A 24,186-nucleotide genomic window follows, 5' to 3' on the forward strand; every position below is an offset into this window, starting at 1 on the left:
GCTACTCATTTCCTGTTACACATTCATTTTCATGGGCACTTGTTTTTTTTATCACAACTGCTGAAAACCTAGCTTTGCAAAGAGATCACGTCACTAAAAGAAATGTAGAGTGATCTACTGCTGAAACTATGAACTACCTAGCAGTTTGTGCAGTGTCCCACAGATGTCCAGTATCACTGTGTTTCCCTCAAAAATGTAAAATATTCTGCAGCCCTCTGTGAAGGCACTACAATGTCCTAGGTTGCTTGCTGCACAGACTGGAAACTATGACACTAAGTCTTGAAACCTTTCAGTCCCCTTTGTAAAACACAAATCACGAATATTGAGTTGATGTTAAAAATATTTTCACTTGTGGTGAAACTGGTAGGGTTCATTTTGTAGCCCCAAGCTGTGTCTCTTTTTTGTAGTTTATAAGTTGGGGGATCACATCATTGATTTTTGATTCATTCTAGGATACTTTTAAGAGTGAAAGGGGTGCTACCATGACAGGATTCTGGGAGGTAAACAGGGACTGTCCTGGGCAAACCGGACTGTGTGACCTCCCAGTTAATCCATGACATACGTCATAACACTTATATTCTGAAATCCACCTTTAGTCAATGAACGGTCACTATTACAACATAGTTTCTACTGTCTTGTAATTTGCCACAGGATCTTATCACATTAAATTCTGAAACATGAAGTTTATCGGTTGCACTCTATCTTCTCTCATCTCCCCAGTTCTTTTCCTTCCATTTCCCTTTAGACCCTGGACCTTTTCCTCACCCCTACCTGCACCCCAAATCCCATCAAAACTTAACTGCCACTTTCCTCATCACCCAGGTTCAAGCCTTCCCTGCGCTATTTTGAGGAGAATGTGACACACAAGAATGCCTGTAGAGGCCCTCTTTCCCCATCTCTTTCTGTTTGATTCCCACAAGGCAACTGCTCTAAATTTCTCCTTCTTTTCACTCCCCGCCTAAGCCTACACAGAGCTCTGTCCATTCCCCAGCTCTCTTCGATCTCTTTCCCTTCCTTAACCAACGACTTCTTTTAGATCTCAAGCTCTTCGGTTTGTGACACAATAAACGAACTCAGAAAGCGACTCTACATCTCAGAGATTGCAAACATTTCCCATATTCAAAACTTTTTTCTTTTTCTTTCATATTCATATGCACGCATGCAACCATTCCTCAAAATTGGCTGTGAAACGGCCACTTAAGTGGGTAAAAGGGCAGTGAGATAATCACCCCTGCCTTCAGAGAATGACAGCTTAATTGGAGAGGAAACAAACAAACAAACAAAAAAAAACAGACATTAGGATATTTGGGCACTGCAGAATGTGCTTGGCAGGTAGCTGCTGCTTCAGAAACATTTGTCAGCTGGCGTAGGAAGTAGTATTGACATTGGATGATCGTCCTCAACGAGCGCGCCAAGCTTTTACGGTGTGCCTGGCTGGCTCCGCGCAAAGTGGTGGCAGGTAAGGGCGCATCTCGAGGACCCAGGATCGCAAGGAGACTGCAGTCCTGCCTCCCTGCCCTGGTCCACTCCTTGTCCACCTCAATCGTGAAAAGTATGCCGTCATAGTATGCGGTCAAAAGCATGCGGGAAAGGCCTTCTCCTTGGGCAGGGGTCTCCGCCTACAGCGGGATCTCGGGGACCAGCTGTGGGAGGACGGATCCCGGGTCCCGAGGAGCCGCGGGGCCCCGAGGGGCGGGAGTGATGGGCGGGGGGCGCGCTGCCGCCCCCGCTGCTTCTGAGCCCGCTCCGGCCGGCTGCGGGCGTCCAGGCCAGCCCGAACCCCCCACTCCCCCACCGCACCACCCCCCAGCCACGTAGCAGGGACACCGGCTTGTTCCCGATGCCTGCTGTCGATGATTAAACCAGAGGTTCGGGTTATACTGAAAAAAAAAGTAAGTAACGTATACAGTGTACTTGGTCATGGCTCATAAAAAAAAGGCAGAAGAATTCCGATACATATAACCATTTAATTTTTTTTTCCTTTTACTTATAGCCATTTAATATGACAAAGAAAAAACTATAAATAATTACTAGGAAAAGACGGAGGGGGCGGACACGAAGAGTTCAGTAATACTTTAAAGACAACAAAAAGGGCGCCGAAATAGCTCAGTTGGGAGAGCGTTAGACTGAAGATCTAAAGGTCCCTGGTTCGATCCCGGGTTTCGGCAAAAGTTCTCTTTTTTTCGATTCAAATTTCTCACAGAATCCCATGTTTAGAGTAACCTGGCTCATTAATTCCAGCCCAGGTAAAATCCGGGACTTGAAGGGCGAGCGAGAAGTGGAAACAGCCACGCTCGGTCACCGCCACGAGCTTTGCCTCGCCTCACCGCCACTTCCGGGGCGCCTCCATCGGAGGCGCTGCTGCGCGTGCGCAGTGGGAAGCGTAGATGCGGGAGACGCCCTGCTCCACGAGAGCCGGAAGTGCGGGGGATCCTGGGCCGGGAGCGCCCCCAGGTGGTGAGACGCGGCTGTGCGCTAGTCACGGTGGGAAAGGCATAGGTTTGCGTCCGGGGGACGAGAAAGGAAACTTCGTCCCAAATCTCGTTCCCTAAGCATTCCAATTTGAAAAGCAAAACCCTGCTGTTTAATCAAATGGTCCCCCTCTGGCCTTGCCCGAGGAGGGAATCGGGCAGCTAGGTGTTTCTGGTTAGAAGCGCACGAAGCACGGCTCTGGGGTGGCACAGCCAGGGTTCCTTCTCCAGTGGGTAAGGGCATGGTAGCGTCACAGCTCTGTAAAATTAATCAGACTTGCATTGTATGGTCCCAGGAATAGCAGTCACAGTTTTCACCTGGGAACTACTTCACACCTACTGAATGGGAAGCTTTGGGGTGGTTTAACAAGTATTCAGGGGATTCTTGAAGCAGCTAAAGTTTGAGAACTGCTTATCTAGACATTACTTTCAGTTTTTAAAAGATCCCTTTCCTAAGACTGTTTTTGTGAACAGGCTTATACCTTGCGCTCTCTTTTGTCCTGCAAGTCTGAAATAAAACGTTGACCCGTGCTCAGAATTAATTTTTCTGAGAAGTTTTGCTTTCGTGGTGAGTGTGTTTGGTGGTGGGTGTGCTGACGCATGGGCTCTGGTAGCTTATCTGTGGGACCCACCCCAAGGCTATTCTAGGTGCTGTGGAGTAAAGAAGATGGAGCCCAGAGGCCTAATTATATATTGTGCTGGTTCGTAGGAGCTGAGCCAGGACCCAGAGGTAGAAATTCAAGGATGGAGGTTTGAATTAAAGAAGGAAGAAATTTCAGTCTATTTTGGAGGCAGTAGAAAAGGGAAGATGCAGTTTGAGGTGATGAGTTGCTGGTCAGCAGATGAAAGACAAGTCACTTGTGGGATTTCTGCATTAAATCTTACATATATTCTGATTCTGTTGGTTTGATAAGGAAGGCAGCTCACATTTATGAAGTCCTTCGTGCACTCGGATTGTTAATTCACTTATCAATTGGACATCAATTATGTGCCTCCCACTATGTGCCAGGCTCTATGTGATCTTTTTAATTACCCTATAAAGTTACCTATTATTATCTTCATTTTACATATAATAGTCCTTGTAGGATTGCAAGGATTAAACATATATCAGGCATCTAACTTCTACCACGTGCTAAATGTTACTGAAAGTGAATAAGGCCATGTATTTGCTACAGGAGTAGGGATATTTATATGGGGGTAGGCTAGAGGCACACACCTGGTGAGAAGTCTGAAGAGGTGTTAAAAAACAAGTTACCTGCTGTTGAAATCTGATGTTGATCAGAAGTACAACTGTTTGGATTTGCCTCCGATTCCAATAATATATGAATACTGTACAATCATCCTTAATAGGTGATGTCAGAAAGGACTACTTTATTTAAGCGTAGCTCACTTATCTAACTGGAAGTCTTGGAGGGTCATTTGCAGTCCTGAGTTTTGGAGTGCAATGTTTGGGAAAGGGCCAGCAGACAGCCTGGGGAATGAAGCAGGACAGTTTGATGAGGGGCAAGCTCTTCATATCAGATGCCCAGGTCTCATATGAGTTCCCTAAATTGAATTCTTCATATAATGAGTTGTCTTAAAGCAGGGTATGCAAATATTTGACTATTCTTTACCTAAATATTTATATTCTACAATGCATTTGGGGCAAACCCACCCCTTACATACTTAACTGACTCTCTAGTCCAGAGTATCCAAGGATGACCAGAGTTTCTGGAGTGCTCTCCATGTGCCAGGCATTCTGATGAGCACACTTTACATGTAATTCCACCAAACTTGTCAGTAACTCCTCCAGGTAGGAGGCATAGTTGAATATGGATTTTTTTTATAAGTTACATAGTAGTGAAGTTTGAAAAGCCAGCATGATTCCAAGATATATTAAAATGGAACCTGAGCCATAAAGTAGTAGTTCATTTATACATTGTGTTACTGAGATCTATGTTAGAGCATTTTGTTCAGTTTTGACTAACTCAGTTTAAGAGGAGAGGATTAACAAAGAACAAAAATGTGGTTAAGGAAGAGGAGGTTTCTTTTAAAAACAACAATGAAAGGATGTGAAGTAGATTTGCCAAGATAGAAAAGCTGAGGGTAACTTGATTACTATCTTCAAATTATTGTTTTTCCAGGGTATATACTTTCCAGGAACTGCCACAGAAGAAATGGGTTTAGATGAAGTTGGGAGAGATTTCTGTTAGATAAAAAGGAATTGTGATAAGATATTTGATCTAGTTTCGTGATAGAATATTGTCTGACTGAGATTGGTTAACCTAGAGAATTGCTGTCAAATAGACTTGTCAGTGTTTAAGAAGACTACTAGTCAACTCTTGGGATGCAGGGGAGGGAAAAAACTTCCCCACTACCCTCCTGGGTTCTGGGCTGGGAACCTGTATAAAAGATTGAAAAGAAAAAACACAGATTAACAAGAGAAAAACAGGTTATTAACGTGTGTATTACTCCCATACATGTGGGAGTATCCAGTGATGAGTAAGTAACTCAAAGGAGTGGCTAGAATTTGGGCTTATATGGCATCTTACAAAAGAACAATAAATTTGTAGCAGCATAAAAGACAAAGGAAGAAGGCTAAGTTTCTAGGGTGGCAAACTTCGGCAAGGTAAATATAGGGGGAAACTAATAGTAGATAAGACTAGTCAGTAAAGTTTGTTACATGGGTTCTTCGGGTGCCGTATGTGGGCTGATCAGGGTGTGCACTTGTTTCTGGGGATTAACCTCTGTTCTTCCTGGTAGGGAGGGACGGTGCGGGGCATCTTTACAAATTTACTTCTTGCTTTTAGGCAAAGAGGGGGAGGGCAGAGAGCTTTTCTTGTATCTGCTTCTTCTCAATTACTTTAATTCAAAATAACCCTTTTTTAAAAATAACTTTATTTATTTAATTTATTGGCTGCATTGGGTCTTCGTTGCTGCACATGGGCTTTCTCTAGTTGTGGTGAGCAGGGGCTACTCTTCCCTCTTCCTTGCAGTGCGTGGGCTTCTCATTGTGGTGGCTTCTCTTGTTCTGGAGCACAGGCTCTAGGTGCAGGGGATTCAGTAGTTGCCCCACTCGAGCTCAGTAGTTGTGGCTCTCGGGCTCTAGAGTGCAGGCTCAGTAGTTGTGGCGCACAGCCTTAGTTGCTCCAAGACATGTGGGATCTTACCGGACCAGGGCTTGAACCCGTGTCACCTGTGTTGGCAGGCACATTCTTAACCACTGTGCCACCAGGGAAGTCCCTCAAAATAATCCTTTGGCTAAAGTAGCATATTCTGCTACCCTTCAGACACTTCAAAAAAATCTACTGATGTGGTTTCTTTGTTGTTATTGTTGCTGCTGATAGATCAGGAAGGAAGAGGGTGGAGTAGAATGAGGTGTGGATATTGCTGGCAGAGACCATAAAAAGTATGATGGCCTCAGTGGGATGGATCTTATTATCTCTTAACTTTAAGAGAAGCAATGTCTAGAAGCAATAAAGGCGTCTGTCCCTGTCTCAGAATTTTAAAAAGCACTTCACATCTTGAGATAGACCAAGACAGTCCACTAGAGCATCCCCCTATCTGGTTAGAGTCCCCATAATAAATGAAACTATGAGCCTTTCCTGAAAGTTATTAACTCTGCATCAAAGATATAATTTTATCCATGACAATCTCAATGTTGATATCTGAAGATATCAGATATTATGTTCCCTAGTGAGAGAATGAACTCTTTTGAGGGTCTGGACTGAGATTCCTATTCCTTTTCTATGCCTTATGTCACACAGCCCTGTGCCAGAAATGTTTTAGGGTCTCAAGAAGTGCTTCTTGACATCTTTTGATTTGACAATACGCAACTCTTTCAGAAGGACTAAAAAAGTTTTGTGGTTAATTTAAAGTTACAGATGATTTTAGGTGTTTTCTTCTTTGTGTATTAAATTTTTTTTGCTTGCATTATTAAAAAAAAGAAGGAAGAAAAAAGGCTCTAAACCTTCTTCAACATAGGAGAGCAGGAAGCTGGACCTCTGAGTTAGTGCTTCAGAAGGAGCATGGGGTTGTCTTAGCCTAACAGAGACAAGTTGAGGTGTTTTGGAACCAGGATCTGCCAGGGCAGTAACCCATGTTAAAGCAGGTCGTAAACCCATGAGGTGGGATCGCAGTCACACATTACATGGTTGACATTCAATAAATGTCTTAACAACAACAGTAGCATTCTCTCCATCTTTCAACTTCCTTAAGATGTTCTTAAGGAAGATGTTCTGACTGCTATTTTTAAATGGAAGATTTACATAACTTTCTAGATAAACAGGTTTTAGAAAACCTCCCAGATGTAACAGAGATTGAGCTACACAAAGGTTTTGTGTTCTGAGAGAGATAATGAAAACAAACAGTCCAACACAAATAGAAACATGTCTTAATACTGGAAATGTTTTACTTAAGCCACCAACTATCAGCTCATTCATTCCTGTGAGTTTATGAGGCTGTGCAGGTGTTGGCCTTCAGTAGATGTGCTGGGGAGGTCCCCTTTGAAGAGCAGCTGCTGGACATCACAGGCCCTGGAAGCTCCCAGAACATGATTCTGTCCAATATCAATGTGAAATCATCCATTCCCAGCCTTTTTGTATGTGGGATTTTGGGGGGTTGGACCTATCAACCCTGGGTCCTATACTGGCCCTTTGTAGCTGCCACATTTCTGTGCACATACTTTGGTCCACTGGGCCTTAAATAAAGGGCTCATTTTCTCCAGCCGTAGAAGGATTTTGTATCACTTCTAGCTTCTGAGCTGGTTCTTGACCCCCTTTTGGAAGCACAGCCCAACTTTTCCCTGGAGTTGAGGATTATGCTATTTCTAGCTAATACCTCTTTGGTATGCCTGACAAGGAGTGGAGTTGACTTCAGTTTTCCATAGAGCCTCTGTGGGGTGACAGGAGGCTGTATGGAAAACAGTCCATCGAAGAGGGCAACCTGAACTAGCCTAAGCCAGTTAAAAGTACTGAAATATTATTAGCGCTTATTTGCAGTTCACCATGCCAAACCGACCTGAGGGTACAGATAGGGTCACAGTATTGGTAATAACTCAAAGTTTTTACCCCAGCTCAAAGCCTTTTGCCCCAAGTATTTATTGAAGACCTCAGCAATTGGAAAGAATCTTGCCTACCTGCCTGGGGGTATTTTCACAAAAAAATCTCAGATTGCTGGGTGCCACCATTGGAACTCTGGTCTCCCAGGCTTCTCTCCACTCCTGCTTGGCCTCATGGGACCCGCCCTAGTTCCACGAGGCCCTGGCACGGGTGCATTTGTGCCCTCAGTGTGCTGAGCGTTGCTGTGTTCTGCATGGGAGAGCTGCTGGTGGCTCCCAGCTCTGCTAGTCCTGGGGTATAAAATAACCCACTGGGAGTGGAATGGACGTGTGCCCTCGTCTCACACTCAGGACTGGGCTGGACCCTTTGATGGCAGGGATTACTGACACCCAGAGTGATGGGCTGTGTTCAAAACCCCACACTGATGCCCTTAACTTCCACTTGCGACATATAGCCTGACACAGTGGTTCAGAGCACAGATTCTGGTGCCAGACTGCAGCCCGGCTTTGAACTGTAGCTTTGCCGTTGGCCTTGTGGAAATCATGGAATCTCTCCTTGCCTCAGTTTCCTTACCTGTAAAATGGGGATAATAACAACAATAGTGTCTCCCTCGTAGGATTGTTGTAATCATTAAATTGCTAATATGTGTGACCAAAACAGAGGCTGGTATGTACTAAGCTCTAAAAAGGTGTCATGTGACCATGTCAAGTACGTGTCATATAAAAATAATCTCATTTTCTTGAAAATCTAGCACAAAGAAATGAATGGGATAATTTATTAAAAGGAATCATCTTCTTCATGTTCCCACTGTGTGGAGGCCTCTAGAGTTGCATTTAACATGACACACTCTGCCTGGGCACACGTTCCTGCAAATTCCCTGGAAATGAGGCTGGAATGAAAGGGGGTAGGTCTGTCTCCCTGCGACATGAGGGGAGGATATAGGATGAGATGGGAATTGTGGAAACTGAGGAAAGGGACCTGTGTTAGTCTGCTGGGGCTACCATACCAATGTCCCACAAACTTGGTGGCTATCCTCTCACAGTTCTGGAGGCTAGAAGTTCCAGATCAAGATGTTGGCAGGGTTGGCTGTTTCTAAGGGCTTTGAGGGAGAGTTTGTTCAGTGCCTCTCACCTTGCTTCGGTGGCTTGCTGGCACCTCTGTATGTGAAAGCAGAACCTTGATCTCAACATTCATCTTCACACGGTGTTCTTTGTGTCTGTGCCCAAATTTCTCCTTTTTATAAGGACACCAGTCATATTGGGTGAGGGCCCATGCTAATGACCTTTTTTTTAAAAAAAATTTTTAAATTTTCGCTGTGTCAGTTCTTAGCTGTGGCATGTGGGGTCATCGTTGTGGCGGGTGGGCTCTTCGATGCAGCACGTGGGCTTCTCTCTAGTTTTGGCATGTGGGTTTCCTCTTCTCTAGTTGTGGTGCTTGGGCTCAGTAGTTGTGGCACATGGGCTTGGTTGCCCCATGGCATGTGGGATCTTAGTTCTCCCACCCAGGGATCGAACCTGCATCCCCTGCATTGGCAGATCCTTTACCACTGGACCACCAGGGAAGTCCCTGTAATGACCTCATTTTAACTTAGCCAGTTACTACATCTGCAACAACCCTATTTCCAAACAGGATCACATTCTGAGATACAGGCGGTTAGCAGTTCACCATGTGCATTTGCGAGGAATACAATTCAACCCATAATGAAGCCCTGCTGGGGTTCTAGAAACAACCACTGAGGATGGACCAAGAAAAGATTCTGTTATTTCTTGGGGACGGAGAAAGCAACCGGCTCTGCACATGGAGCTTAAAATGGAACAAAATCTTTCTCTTTTCACTACAAGTGAGAGGACAAAGCAGCCAGTGATGCTGGTTCAGCTTACCCTGTCCGAGCTCAACACACAGGACTCTGAGCCCACATGTCTGAAGGGTCCCAAGGCCACTGGCAAATGGCACCAGCGAGGGTCTGAGCTGACCCAGGACAGCTGAGAGCTGACCGGCCGTGGCGAAGGTTGAAGGGTGGCCGGGGTCCAGGATTCCCTGCAACCCCGCACCCTGCTCATCTTGAGCAGACAGAAGGCCATGCACACAGTGGCTCCCTGGCATCCTGCCATGCTTTGTGCAGTGATGCTTTTAATTACAGAGCCATCTGAAGGTGCTACAGCCCACTAAATTCCGGTGCCTATGAGGAGCTTTGCTGGGTTCACCAGGGCTTCTGAGAGAAGTGAGCAACCAATAGTTTTTGGTTACAGGTTCCAGCCTTCTGTGCCCCAGTCACAGCTGGTTTTGAGTTTTGCATTGGAGGGTCTTTCTGGGATACAACCGTCTAGAAAGAGATCTTGTCCTGGTATAAAGGGTTAGGAGTTGGCTCATTTTGCTGAATTTAAATCCACAGATGGATTCTAACCCCCTTTTGCTCCCTCCTTCTGCCCTTCTCCCGAAGTCGTTTCCAGCTTTTGTATAAACATCCATACACACTAGGGTTGGGTCCATGAATGGTTAGTGTTAAGAAATCACTTTAATTTGGGCTTGGGGGAAATTAAAAATGATTTAAAAAATGAAGTTTTTAGAATATTTTCTGAAAAGTAAAATAATTTGGGGTCATTTCTACCCAACCAAGGAGCAGGAAAATTTACAAAAGAGGAGGGAGCATAGGGGGTTCAAAGGCGTGGAGGGGTCAGTACAGAAGGAGGAACTGAGCCCTCCCTGGTGAGGCCAGGGCGAACGTGTCTGCTTACAGTGGGGCTGCTTGGCAATGGCTTAGCTGTAAAACCTCAGATAGGGGCCTGGCCAGGGGGATATGATGATAGAATGTTTAACAAAGGAGCTGTTGTTTTGCTTCCTCAAGGAAAGGGTCAACCCTGTAGAAGCGGGGATACATTCACTTTGAAATTGGAAATAAGATCCCCCATCCCTGGCTACATGGTCGCTAGTGACTGCACATGGGGGGGCAAATAGAGGTCACGGAAAAGATCTTTTATCTCCTCTCCGCTCGCTCCAAGGCACAGAAAGCATATTCTAGGCTGTGGATCTTCACATACCTCTTGCTGTGGGACAGGTTGACGCTCACTGCAGCTTAGCTGTATCGGGAAAAATGGGGACTCTGTTCAGAAGATCTGAGTTTGAGTCCCAGCTCTGCCAGTAACTGCATGGCGATGTAATCTTTGCTAAGATGTCTAATTTCTTTGGGCTCATCTATAAAATGTAAAACAATGCCTGTCACCCAGGGTTGTTGTGAGCTGCAGATAAAACTGCTTGTGTTCACATGAAATCGTGTGTGTCAACACACCCTGCTGGCTAGAAAGCACCTCTATATGGGTGACGGTTGGTACTATGCGCTATTATGCTTTTATTCTTTAACACTGAATTTACAATTACTCTATCAAGGAATAATAGCAATGGATGAGTGAAATGTAGTATATCCATGCAATAGAATATTATTCAGCCATAAAAAGAAATGAAGTCCTGATATACTCTCTAGCATGAATGAACCTTGAAAACATTATGCTAAGTGAAAGCAATCATTCCCAGAAGGACTGTATATTACAGTACGTCTCCTACCTAGGAACCTTTAAGTTGTGAACTTTCAAAGATGTGAATGTGGAGCTTACTAATGAAGACCTGATGGAATTGGAGGCCTAGAGAAAGGACGAAGAGAGAAGAAGAAGAAGTAACTGAAGAATCGAAGAGATTCACAACGCAGGAAATGGCAAGGGGATTTTCTTTGAGGAGGCACTATTTGTTTGTTTGTTTTTTAATAAATTTATTTATTTTATTTATTTATTGGCTGCGTTGGGTCTTCGTTGCTGCACACGGGCTTTTTCTAGTTGCTGCGAGCAGGGGCTGCTCTTCATTGTGGTGCGCAGGCTCCTCATTGTAGTGGCTTCTTTTGTTTCAGAGCACGGGCCCTAGGCGCGTGGGCTTCAATAGTCGTGGCACATGGGCTCAATAGTTGTGGCTCATGGGCTCTAGAGCACAGGCTCAATAGTTGTGGCACTCAGGCTTAGTTGTTCCGTGGCATGTGGAATCTTTCCAGGGCAGGGCTCAAACCCGTGTCCCCTGCATTGGCAGGCAGATTCTTTACCACTGCGCCACCTAGGAAGTCCGGCACTGTTAGTTTTTGAGGCACAGGACCCGAATGTAGAATGGTACACGAAGGTTGCAGCAGCCGTTCAGAGAGCAATCCAGTGCTACTGTGGCATCTATGACGAGCAAAAAGAGCTACTGCTCAGATATCACCGGATTGTTCTTTCAAGAGGGTACATAGAATTGAATCCAGCAAAGAGCCAGCACCTGTGCCATCAACGTCAGGCGTGAGTGACATTGCAGTTTGTCCTGCATCTCCTATTATTGACCATCCTTCAGCTCTACCATCTCCCGTCTCCTCTCCCTCCTCCAGTCAGTAACTCTTCTTGCCTGTTCACTGGCCAGCCTCTGTATGCCAGCTCTTGCCCTGTACTGCTGTACTTTTCAAGGTATTGTACTATACGATTAAAAATGTTTTCTTTATTTTTTGTGTTTGTTTTTTAGGTATTATTTGTGTGAAAAGTATTATAAACATATTGCAGTACAATACTATATAGCCGATTGTGTTAGTTGGGTACCTAGGGTAATTCTGTTGGACTCACAAACAAATCGGACCTATGAACATGCTCTTGGAATGGAACTCATTCGTATGTAGGGGACTTACTTGCATATGGTTCAATTCATATGACGTGTTCAAAATAGGCAAATCTATAGAGACAGAAAGTGGATTAGTGGTTACTTTGGGCTGGGAGGAAAGGAAAGATGGGGAGTGGTAGCCAATAGGTGTGGGGGTTTGTGTAGTAAAGAAAACGTTTTGAAGTTGATTGTGGTGATGGTCGCACAACTCTGTGAATGTGTTAAAAACCATGAAAGTGGACACTTTCAGTGGGTTCATTGAATGATATGTGAATTATATCTCAATAAAGTTGTTACCTGAAAAACAAACAGCAGCGGTTGGACTTACCCAAGTGTTCCGAACATGAAAGAGTTTCTCTTCTTGTACTCATTAAAGGTATCTGGGTTCCTCAGCTAACCTTGATAAGCACTTATGTGAAATGCCAGGTTCTCTGTTTCATCCTCACAACACAAGTTGTGGTCCCCGGTTTAGAGATATGTAACAAAAGCTCAGAGAGGTTAAGCAACTTGCCCTAGATCACAAAGCTAGTGAGTTGCCATGCCGGGGTTTGAAAGCAGGCAGATGGACTCTACAGCCTCAATCCTACCCCTCACCTCCTCATGTCTTCATTGAGAGCATATGTTGAAAGGTTTGAGACTCTGTTTTGTCTCTGTGAGCTTTCCACTAAATTTAGAAGGCTATGGCTAGTCCTATTTAAATATATACCATGTAATTTGCCATCAGGAAGAAAAAAAAAGACAGAGTCTAACTTTTTTCGGGAATAGTTATTCTAGGAAAGCATAAATTCAATACCAGCGACTCCATCTGACTTTACTGCTGGGCGTATATTTGATCTCGAGATTATGCCAGGAAGGTGTGTGTTTCTCAGCCCTTTCTTCCACCTTCTTAGAAAGCCAGAGCTTCAGATATTATTAAAAGCCTATGTAAGTATCTGTTTTCAGAGGGGAAAAAAAAGGGGTGGGTTAGGTTGATTAACTGGGGACTCGTTTAACATTTTGGTAAGATTTGGGGGTCCAATATGGTTTTGTGATCAACCCTGTCGTGAACACGAAAGGCTATCGGTGAGGCATTTGCCATTCCCCACACACTCGGGATGACTTCCCCTTTGACGCAGGGTTGGAGGCTGTTTCCTAGCACTGTGGCAGGCCTTGCCACCAGAACAGATTAATTTTGTCATTACCCTTTCTCAATTTCTGTCTTTGACCAGCAAAAAGAGGTTAATTGTATGCCATTTCTCAGGAGAATGAGGTATCAGCATTTTAATTCCTGATATTCTTATGAATTGTGGGCAGCTAATTAAAACTCATAGATTAGAGGAGCTATGTTGGCTAAGAGGCCTTTCGCAGGATTGTGAAATGGCGAGAACAAAGGATTGTCTTTTCTTTTTATTCCGACGGCCTAAATGAAACTTCAGGCTGAAATGGAGCCTTGAATTGTTTTACAAACTGAGTATTCATTGTATTGATTCTAATTTTAATTTTGCGGCTAGTGGTGCGGTATCTGAAAGCTGTTGAGGGGTGAACTCTGAGATTATTGGGAACGTTAAACAGCAGGCATTTGTGCTTGGAGGCTCCGTTTGACCCTTTTTGACTTCTGAGAGGCATCTTAAAAGTCAGATAGGAACCACTTACAGACACTGTTAGATGTCTTTAATTGCTGTCTCAGAACTCAATAGGAATTTGGATCTCTTCTCTTCTCCCTCACGGTTAACTGTCTGACTTGCTCCATGGTTGACTAATGGATCTGCTGCAAGCATTGGATTTTTCTTGCTTCCTTTACTACCTGGTTGGCTTTCAGGCTGTTCCATTTGTTTGGATACCAACATCACTGAAAAAGCACATCTTTGGGATGTAAACTGAGGAAGCCACTAGCCCTTGTCCTACTCCTTGCAAATTAGAAAAGGCACATCCTCAACTGATGCAGTCCCCATGGACACTGTCCCCACAGACACGTAGCTTGGAAAGTCAAATGTGGATGGATTTTAGCTCCTACTCACCTCCTGACTATGTTCCCTTGAGCAGGACAGAACCCACACAGCAGATTACAGTGGCTGTGATTCAAAGGACTCTGTCTGTCTTACATTCCTTAGCCAGGTGTCTCAGCATGCTTCTTGATGTAAAATAACTTCCTCTCTCTGAGATGGGGTTAGGTTAGATGAGATTGAACAGGTATCCAGATGCTATGGAAGATCTGTGCAGAAGTCATGGCCCCAGTTCAGGCAACAGACCATGGTGAGTTGAACGTGGCATTGGTGGAAAGCAGGGGAAATGAACAGTTTTGAGAAACCTTGAGAAATTAAAATCAACAGGATTTAGTGATGGATTGACTGAGGGCACGAGAGGAGAAAAGTGCCAAGGATGACTCTGGGTTTCTGGCATGGGTAACTGGACAGTATTAGTGCCACATCCTGAACTGTGGAACCCTGAGAAATAGGTTTGGAGAGGGAGATCCTGAGATCGGTTTTGGATGTGTTGGATTTAAAGTGCCTGCGTGTCCTCTAGGTTGAGTTGGCAGTTAAATACATATGCTCTGGCACGTGACTGAGGGCAAGCAGTGTGGAAGGCCCGGTTGAAGCTCACACCAACAATTTTTGGTGGCATCAGCCTGCTTGGTTGCATGATTTTTCCGCAATAATCGTTGCTCAGGTGCTGGCACAGAGATGGCCAATGGTTAGGTGAATCCAGGGTGGAGAGTAAGTCAGCTGGCTGTGGAAAGAGAAAGGAGAGGGAATTTTGAATATCTGCAATATTATAATGATAGAAAATGGAATTTCAGATGGATAAGGAGGGAAGAGAAGACAAAAAGGAAAGTGGAGAGGGCAGGGAGAAAAGCCAGTGAGCCAAGGGTCTGGGGGTCCCCTAAGACTAACGTAACATCAGGTGACAGATAGAGGTAACAAACATAAATAAGATGACATTTACAGGTTCCAGGGTTTGGAACCTGTTATCTTTGGGGGACATTATTCAGCCTACAACAGAGTACTTGTGTAAGGAAGAAGGAAGGATGGGAGGTTGTGGTCACAGAATTGGGTATTTACATGTTTTACATCACAACTTCACCTCCAAAATTACACGGAGTTGTCATTTTTGGAAGCGACACAGTCTCAGGTGATGCTAAAGGCAAGAACAGGACCATGAGGATGGTGTCTAAGCTAGGGGAAAGGAGGAATTTATTGGAGATGAGGTCAAGGTGTTGAGAGCCCTGACACCAGATAGGTGTTCACACAGACCTTGAAGTCACATTGGACAATGGCAGAAATGGCAGTGGCCAGTTGTCTGGAACTCAAAGAATGAGGAAATGTGATTATAAGTCAGAAGAGGACAGCAAAAGAGGAGATGTTGGTGGGTGGAATAAAACTCAAAGAGCAGAAGAGAAACTGTCTGGAAGCTATTTCCAACCTACGTCATTCCCTTTCATCCCCTATTTCACCACTCACCCTCTTGTGATTTAGCAAATGATCACATTTGGGGGGGGGGGACTTTAGAAACTGCATAATTAGTATGCCTTGACATTTATTTGCAACAATGAATCTTTGTATAAACTTTGTATTTTTGGACCCACTTTTGATATTGGTTTATTTTGCCTTTCTTTGAATGAGCTCATAGATTACTCGGTTGGTATTAACACGGATTGCTTTTAAAGATTTATTCTTTTGAAAAGTTTTTTGTTCCCTCCACTGCAAGTGACACAAACCATGAAATCTGGAGCACAAAGAAGCATTGCTCACTTCCCTTAGCTTGAATCATGTGGTTTTCATCAGACATGTTTCTCTTCTGGGAGGGTTTAAATTTAATGTAGAAAATAGTCGACCCAGCTTGTACCTCAAACCCTAATTCTGCCAGATTTCCTCTTCACCCACCCATACTTGGCCATCATCTCTTCCTACTTTGAGCTAATCCAGGCTCACAGTACCTGCCAGGAACCCTAGATCAACACATCCCTTTCTATACACAGGCCTGGTTAATAGGAGGCCTGGGAGCTGCTGGGACCAATGGAATCTGGTTCCCTAGTCCTGCTCTGTGAGATGAAGGTGCTCCCATGGTTGGGTGGGTGGGTGGCATCCAGGAGCTTGGGTTGCTGCGTATGATTGCCCTGTATTCCAGCCATACTGGAATACCATGGATACTGTCCTACTGTTTCTTATTTTCCTCTCTACAGTCTCTCTTGGAAAGGTCACTTTTCATCCCCACAGGTCTCAAATATGTCCTTTAGTTCAGAGCTTGTTCTTGTGGTCTGGATGCATAGACTAAACATCCCACCAGGAGACCACACAGCCCACCCCTACTCAACATTCCCTTCCCCAGCCAGGCTCCTAGATGAGCACCTGCTACCACACTGTAGGCAGTCCATGCAGCTGCTGGTCACTTCCTGGGCACCACCTGCTCTGGTGCTCCAGGCTGAGGCCCAGGCTTTCCTGAAGTTCTTGAGATTCAAAGTAGCTTCTCTTCTGGGTAGCAACTCTAGAGCTTCCTAGAATCACTGCTAGCCGTTCTTGAGATTTTATAAGCCTTTAGGTCCTTGTATTCAAACTCATCATATTTGGAACACAACCAAGAAGCCTCTGTTTGCTGAACAAGTGCTGTCTGAGTTAGTAATCGGTAGGTGGCCTCACAGTCTACCAGTTAGCTAAGCCGTAGCCATGGGGAAGGTCCCTCACCACCTCATCCCTTGCCTCCCACATCAGTTGGTTTCCAAATTTTGTTTATTCTTTGGAACCTTCTTCATACAGTTTGAATCTGTCCTGTCCTCTTCATTCCCCCGTGTTATCAACTTGGTTTAGAATCATATTTGTTGGGCTTCCCTGGTGGCACAGTTGTTAAGAATCTGCCTGCCAATGCAGGGGACACGGGTTTGAGCCCTGGTCCGGGATGATCCCATATGCCGTGGAGCAACTAAGCCCATGTGCCACAGCTACTAAGCCTATGCTCTGGAGCCTGTGAGCCACAACTACTGAGCCCATATGCCACAACTACTGAAGCCCGAGTGCCTAGAGCCCGTGCTCTGCAACAAGAGAAACCACCGCAATAAGAAGCTGGCATACTGCAATGAAGAGTAGCCCCCACTCTCTGCAACTGCAGAAAGCCCATGCACAGCAACTAGGACCCATTGCAGCCAATAAATAACAAACAAAAATAAATAAAATAAATACATTAAAAAAAAAAAAAGAAGCAACCATGCATTGGTCACTGAACTAAATGGTGTCACACTTATCTGCAGTCTTAATAAACAAACTTTAAAAAAGAATCTTATTTATTTAACAATTGGATTATTGCAACTGATTTTGCTGCCTTCTAAATCTGCTTGAACTCAGTCAATGTTTACCACACTGTTGCCGGATTAATCTTTTTAAAATACAACTCTGGTTGTGTTACATCCTAGCCTACAATCTCTCCAGCTCCTCTCTGCCTTCAGCGTAACATCCACGCTCCTCTGCTAGCCATGAAAGAACATCTGTACTATTCCACTTCTGCCCTCCCCACTCACGCCCTGCTCGCCAGCCACACCGAGGGTCTTGAAAGCACCAGGCTTCTCATTTCCTTTTTTTCCCCTCAGTGGTCTTCCCTTTGCTCACTCACTCCCTGCTCTGCCCAGTTAACAACTATTTATCTTTCACAAGTAAGCACGGCCTCTCCTGACACTGCCCTGAAGTCTGGGTCACACGTCTTGTCCTGTGCTGTTGCAGTCCTGGAATGCACAGAACCTTCCAGTGACTCTACCAGCCAAGGAGCCCCAACAGGTCGCCTCCAGGGCTGCTAACTGTGCTTGTTTCACTTAGACTGCAGTGGTCGGTGTAGCCTCTGTGGAGAGGCAGGGAAACAAGAGGGCCTGGTTCAGAAAGTGGGCTTGAGTTCAAATGTGGTTTACCCCATCCACCTTCCAGTCTTGGTGGTCTGGCCTGAGCACCAAAAGTTTGCTATAGAATTCATATTTGACTATGTCCTCTTCCTCAGGCAGCCCTGGTGACGTCATATGTGGTCTCTTCCTGTATTTTATCAGGAGGGAGATGGAGAAAGTGTCCTTGAGGCTTGTACCTTGATGTGCCACCTCCCATCCTTGACCTTTTAACCTGGATCAAGAGGCAAGATAGCTAGAACCAATAGGGGCCTACAATAGATTAGAGGGGACATGGGGAGACTGTTAAAAGCCTGCTAGATGATAAGGACAGCGATAAGTGGAAATGGAGCGCAGGGGGGGTTTTGAGAGACATTTACGAAGTAGAAGGGACAGGAGTTGGTCCATAGGGTTTGGAGAGGATGCGAAGGAGGAGAGGGGTCAGGGAGGAGCCGCAGGCTGCTGCTCTGCTGAACCGGTAGGGCTTGATGCTGCACAGGCAGCCCCAGGAGGAGCAAGAACCATTTTGTGAAGAAGATGTGTTTGGGTTGGACATGTGAATCTCAAGTTTGAAAAAGAAGCAGGTGCTGCAGAAACATATTTGAGCATCATCAGGATAAGGTGGTAAAAGTCATGAACATCCTCCATCGAGTGCCCAGAGCAGCTCTGTCTCGTAGGAATATAGTGTAGGTCACATACGTAATTAAAATTTCTCTAGCAACCACATTAAAAAGAAACAGGTTACATTAATTTTAATAATATATTTTATTTACCTCAGTTATCCAAAATACCATCATTTCAACGTGTGCTCAATAGAAAAATTATTAATGAGTTCCCTCACGTGCTTTTCTCTGTACGAGCCTTTGAAATCCGGTCTCTATTTTACACCTAGAGTACATCCCATTTTGGACTCATCATGTATCAAGTGCTTAATGGTCACATGTGGCAGGTGGCCACTGTGTTGGACAGGGCAGGTATAGAGCACGAGTACTGCACTTGGGCTACATAATACAATCTCTTGGCAAACTTTTAAATATCCTGATGCTCAGACGCACCCAGTCCAATTATATCAGGATACTCGGGTTGGGACCCAGGCATTAGGGCATTTTCAAAAGCTACCCATTAATTCCGACATGAAGAGGGCCAAAGACATAACTCTGGAGAATGGTGTGGATAATAAGGGAGTAGAAATCAGAACTGGAAAAGAGACTGCAGAGAGGCCAGAGAAGAGGAGGCAACCAGTCAAGAGTGGTGTCTTAGAAAGCAAAGGGGGGAAAGTTTCAAGGAGGAAGCTGCCAGGGCTTCCTTGGTGGCGCAGTGGTTAAGAATCCACCTGCCAATGCAGGGGACACGGGTTGGAGCGCTGGGCTGGGAAGATCCCACATGCTGAGGAGCAACTGGGCCCGCGTGCCACAACTACTGAGCCTGTGCTTTACAGCCGCAAGCCACAACTGTTGAAGCCCATGTGCCTAGAGCCCAAGCTCTGCAACAAGAGAAGCCACCGTAATGAGAAGCCCACGCACCTCAACAAAGAGTAGCCCCTGCTTGCTGCAACTAGAGAAAGCCTGTGCGCAGCAGCAAAGACCCAATGCAGCCAAAATAAATAAATAGATAATAAAATAAATTAAAAAAGAAAAAGAGGAAGCTGCCACGAGTGAATATTGTTCAATGGATTAGCACTGGCTTGAGATACATCACTGACGTCCTTGTCAAAAACAACTTAATTTACCTTTTCGACAAACCTTTATTGAGAGCCTGCGATGTGCCAGGCCACGTGGTTCCTGACCCAGTGGCACTTAGGGTGTAACGGTAATAGTAGAAGACATTTCTGAGCATCTGTTCAGAAGCTAGGCACTGCATAAGCACTTTCTGTGCCTTAACTCGTTCATGTGATTCTCCTAGCACTCCTATGAGATGGGTGAGGCTGTTCTTCCATTTTACGGATGGGAAGTCTGAGGTTTATAGGTGTTAAGTAGCTGCCCCAGTGTGTATCAGTCTTGGTAGGCTACATTATGCTGACATAACATCTAAGTGGTTTAAAACAGCAAAGATTTATTTCTCATTCACATAGTACATCCATCATGCATGACTGGGAACTCTATATCCTCCTCCTTAGAGACCAGGCTGCACATCACACACTGGCTTTACAGCTTTCACGTCACTGGCCAGAGCGAGTCACATGGCCACAGCCAAGTGTGTGGTGGTGTGGGGGTGTGTGTGTCTAATTCTACCTTGAAGGAGAAAAGATCTGGAAATATTTGGGCGAACGGCAGCCATGCCCACCACAGTCAGGAAGTGGGAGCCAGGATCTGCACCCAGGCAGGCTGCCTCCAGAGCTGAGCTCTTCCTCACCACACTGCACCCTTCCACTTACAGGTGGGGCTCACTAGGGCCATTGGGGAGAGAACGTCACAAAGGTAAGAGTCTTTCAAATCTGAGACCTCACGTAGGTCTCTCTTGACTCTGAAAGACTTTGACATCAATCCACCGTCGTCTAAGTTGGCAACTTATCCCCAAACATGCATTCAGTGTGCTTGCCTACACTCAATGTAGAAGCAGACTGGAGCTATGATTCCAGAACAAGAAGCTGGGAACTGCTGTCTCTCAGAAGGGTCTCGTCCACTAGCAAAGCGGAAGCTCAGGATCCTCACGGAGCTTCCTGGCTAGAAGCGACTTCCAAGGTCATCTAAATTAAGTACCAATCCCGTGCTTTTGTCCTCCTTTGAGAGTTGCTCATCCAGGTTCCTCCGGAGCCATCTCTTGGGATGAGGAGCTCACCGAGTCCTCAGGCAGCCTGGCATGTAGTTGGGCTTCCCAGCTGGAAAGCGTTTCTCGATAAGGAGCTGAACCGCATATCTCTAAACTTCCTTCTCAAACCACCTACAGCAGTTCAGATCCCCTTCTCCCAAAACAGCCCTTCGCATTTTTAAAGATGACTTTCATGTTGCCCCTGAGTCTTTCTCCTCCAGTTTGAAACTTTTCTCTAATTTAAAACAGATCAAACTACAAGTTCCGTTTTTGTGACAACATTGAGATTCTTCATGCAATTTAAGGTGTTTCTTCTCGTCTTCTCTTCCTTCCCTCCCTCCTTCCCTCCCTTCCTCCACTCCTTCTACTCCCCCTGCCCCGCCCCCGACACCAATGTTAACAGAGTAATAATCTGATTTAAAAGAGAGAAATAAAAGGAGCCTGATCAAATAATGGCACAGCTGTGGCAGCTCAGTCATTTCCCCAGGTCAGAGCTCTTCCTCTGAAGCCAGATATTACCAGCAGATGTATGTTTGCTGCCTCACTGGGCTATTGAAAGATTAAGGGAGATAACCCATACCATGGTCTGCTCAGTGCCTGATGTGTGTTAAGAATAAAATGTTAGTTGTTACAAGTAATTAGGACAATGTTAGACAGCTTCTACCACCAACATAATACACAATGATTAGTAATAATTACTTTTTCCTTAAATCATTATGAAATGTAGCATGCTGTGTACATTCTGGACATATTTTCAAATCACTGAAGTTTGACTATGTAAATCTGTGAAAAACATGTAAAACCATGACTAAAGAGCAGTATATAGGGGTCTTGATGTGCACATTTTTTCTTTTGCTAGTGATTTAAATTAGCAATTCCTTCAAACATTAGTGATGTGAAGGACAGAGACTAAAACCTGTAGACTTTTTTTTGTTTGTTTTTTTGGGCTGCATTGGGTCCTAGCTGCTGCGTGTGGGCTTTCTCTAGTTGTGGTGAGCGGAGGCTACTCTTTGTTGTGGTGTGCAGGCTTCTCATTGCAGTGGCTTCTCTTGTTGTGGAGCACGGGCTCTAAGTACTTGGCCTTCAGTAGTTGCAGCCTGAGGGCTCAGTAGTTGCGGCACACGGGCCCTAGAGCTCAGGCTCAGTAGTTGTGGCGCACGGGCTTAGTTGCTCCATGGCATGTGGGATCTTCCCGGACCAGGGCTCAAACCCATGTCCCCTGAATTAGCAAGTGGATTCTTAATCACTTCGCCAGTAGGGAAGTCCTTGACTCTGTAAAATTAGAAGAGACTAATAAAAACTGAGCTAATATCTTCTAGGGATTTAAATTAGAATAGTCAATATAGCAGAAATGCAAACTCCATCTGTTGTTCAAAAGCAGGGTGTCCTTAATATGGGATGATACGCAACCACCGAGAAGAGACTCTTCTGTAGCTTAGATCAAAAGTCTTGCACCTGTTAAATTGTGGTGGGAGGCTGAAAGACCATCAGATTCAATCTTAGAATGCCAGGTAGATTTTTTTATTTTTAAACTTTTTATTTTGAAATAACTTTAGACTTGTAGAAAAGTTGCAAAAAAGAGTAGAAAGACTTTCCAAGTAACTTACCCTTATGTAGCTATCTTATATAACCCTAGGAAAATGATCAAAACTAGGGAATTAACATTGACACCATGATATTAACTAATCTAGAGAGCTTATTTGAATTTTACCAGTGTTTCCTCTAATGTCTGATCCCATATGGCATTTAGTTGTCATGGGTCTTTAGTATCCTCTGATCTGTGACAATCCTCAGTCTGTCTTTGTTTTTCATGACTTTGCCATTTTTGAAGAATACTTGTTTTCCAGATAAAGAAATCAAGATCCAGAGAGCACCATATAGTAAGGTAAGAGTAAAATTCTCAGTGTAAATCTATCTGATTTTTTTCATAAATAGATAGAAGTTAGGAAAGTTTTGGGAAGATTACCATCTAAGTGATACTGTATCCTTCTCAGTGTATGATATCAAGAGGTACCTGATGTTGGTATGTTATATCTTATCATAAGCTTGATCACTTGATTAAGGTGGTTGCTTACAGGTGTCTCAAGTTTTCTTTTCCCTTTTAAAATAGATAGATGTCTTCTAGGAAGATATTTTGAGATCATATAAATACACCATCTCTCACCATGCTACAACAATGATTACTGAGGAATTTTTCTAATAGTTATTTTCTATTTGCATCATTCTTTCTACATTTATTAATTGAATTCTCTGGTCTCTCCCATGCTTATTTACTTATTAGAGTATTTATTTATATCTGTATGGACTCATGAATATTTACTCTGGGGTTATAATCCATTACTCTCATAATTTATTTTCTTGCTTAACCTGTTCTAAGTTTGACCACTAGGGGCTCCTTTAATTTGGCTCTGTGACCATTTGCTATACCAACATCATTTTTCGAGCACTCTCTCACTTTCTGGAACCACAAAATGTTTCAGGCTCTGCTTCTGTTTTTTCTGCTCCTACCATGGAATCAACTGTTTTCCTAAGAACTCTACTTGGGTGTCTACCTGCAGTAAAGCTTCTGAGCTCATTCTGAGAAGCAAATAGAAGCAGAATGGTCCTTTCCAAACAGTTTGAAGCATTGAAAATAGAGTGTTAAATTGGTACAGATGATTTTGGCGGACAGTTAGTTACATTAGCCAAGCACGAGTATCACATTGTATAAAAGTAGCAAGGATTGCACCATTTTGCAGTAGCATTTTATTAACTCTGCCTCTTGTAAACCAGCTTTGGATTAGGATAGTCTAATGTTTATTTTTGCTTCCACTTTGATAAATGAGCTCATAAACAAAGACCATAACAAACAAGACAGAAAGAAAATGTTTACATCACTTATGCACAATTAACACCACTCTTTTTTTTTTAAATTTATTTATTTTTATTTTATTGGCTGTGTTGGGTCTTCGTTGCTGCACACGGGCTTTCTCTAGTTGCTGAGAGCAGGGGCTACTCTTCATTGTGGTGTGTGGGCTTCTCATTGCGGTGGCCTCTCTTGTTGTAAAGCATGGGCTCTAGGCGCGTGGGCTTCAGTAGTTGCGGCACATGGGCTCAATAGTTGTGGCTCACGGACTCTAGAGCACAGGCTCAATGGTTGTGGCCCACGGGCTTAGTTGCTCCACGGCACGTGGTATCTTCCTGGGGCAGGGGTCGAGCCTGTGTCCCCTGAATTGGCAGGCGGATTCTTACCCACTGCGCCACCTAGGAAGTCCCAACACCACTCATTTTACAGATAAAAGACAAATGTGTAGTTCATCAATAACTCTAATCGTTAAGAAAACCAGGGTCTCTGCTTGATAATTATGTGAACAATTTTATTGAATTAAAAAAGAGAAAAATGGCCATGTACCTGTATTTGTTTCCTGGGGCTGCCATAACAAATGACCACAAACTG

General features: G+C 44.4%; 1 long non-coding RNA gene and 1 other non-coding gene across 2 annotated transcripts in view; both read left to right on the plus strand.

The window, feature by feature from the left end:
• The first annotated feature begins 1,397 nt into the window (after nucleotides 1–1,397).
• LOC130835489 (uncharacterized) overlaps nucleotides 1,398–24,186 on the plus strand; it is a 29,057-nt gene continuing 6,268 nt past the window's right edge. The window contains exon 1 of the long non-coding RNA XR_009048940.1: nucleotides 1,398–1,459. This is a non-coding gene — a long non-coding RNA (uncharacterized LOC130835489). The remainder of the gene's footprint in view (nucleotides 1,460–24,186) is intronic.
• Nucleotides 2,096–2,168, plus strand: TRNAF-GAA (transfer RNA phenylalanine (anticodon GAA)). Its single transcript has one exon. It is a non-coding gene; the product is annotated as a tRNA-Phe (tRNA).

This window comes from Hippopotamus amphibius, chromosome 14, assembly GCF_030028045.1.
Source record: "Hippopotamus amphibius kiboko isolate mHipAmp2 chromosome 14, mHipAmp2.hap2, whole genome shotgun sequence".
Lineage (NCBI taxonomy): Eukaryota > Metazoa > Chordata > Mammalia > Artiodactyla > Hippopotamidae > Hippopotamus > Hippopotamus amphibius.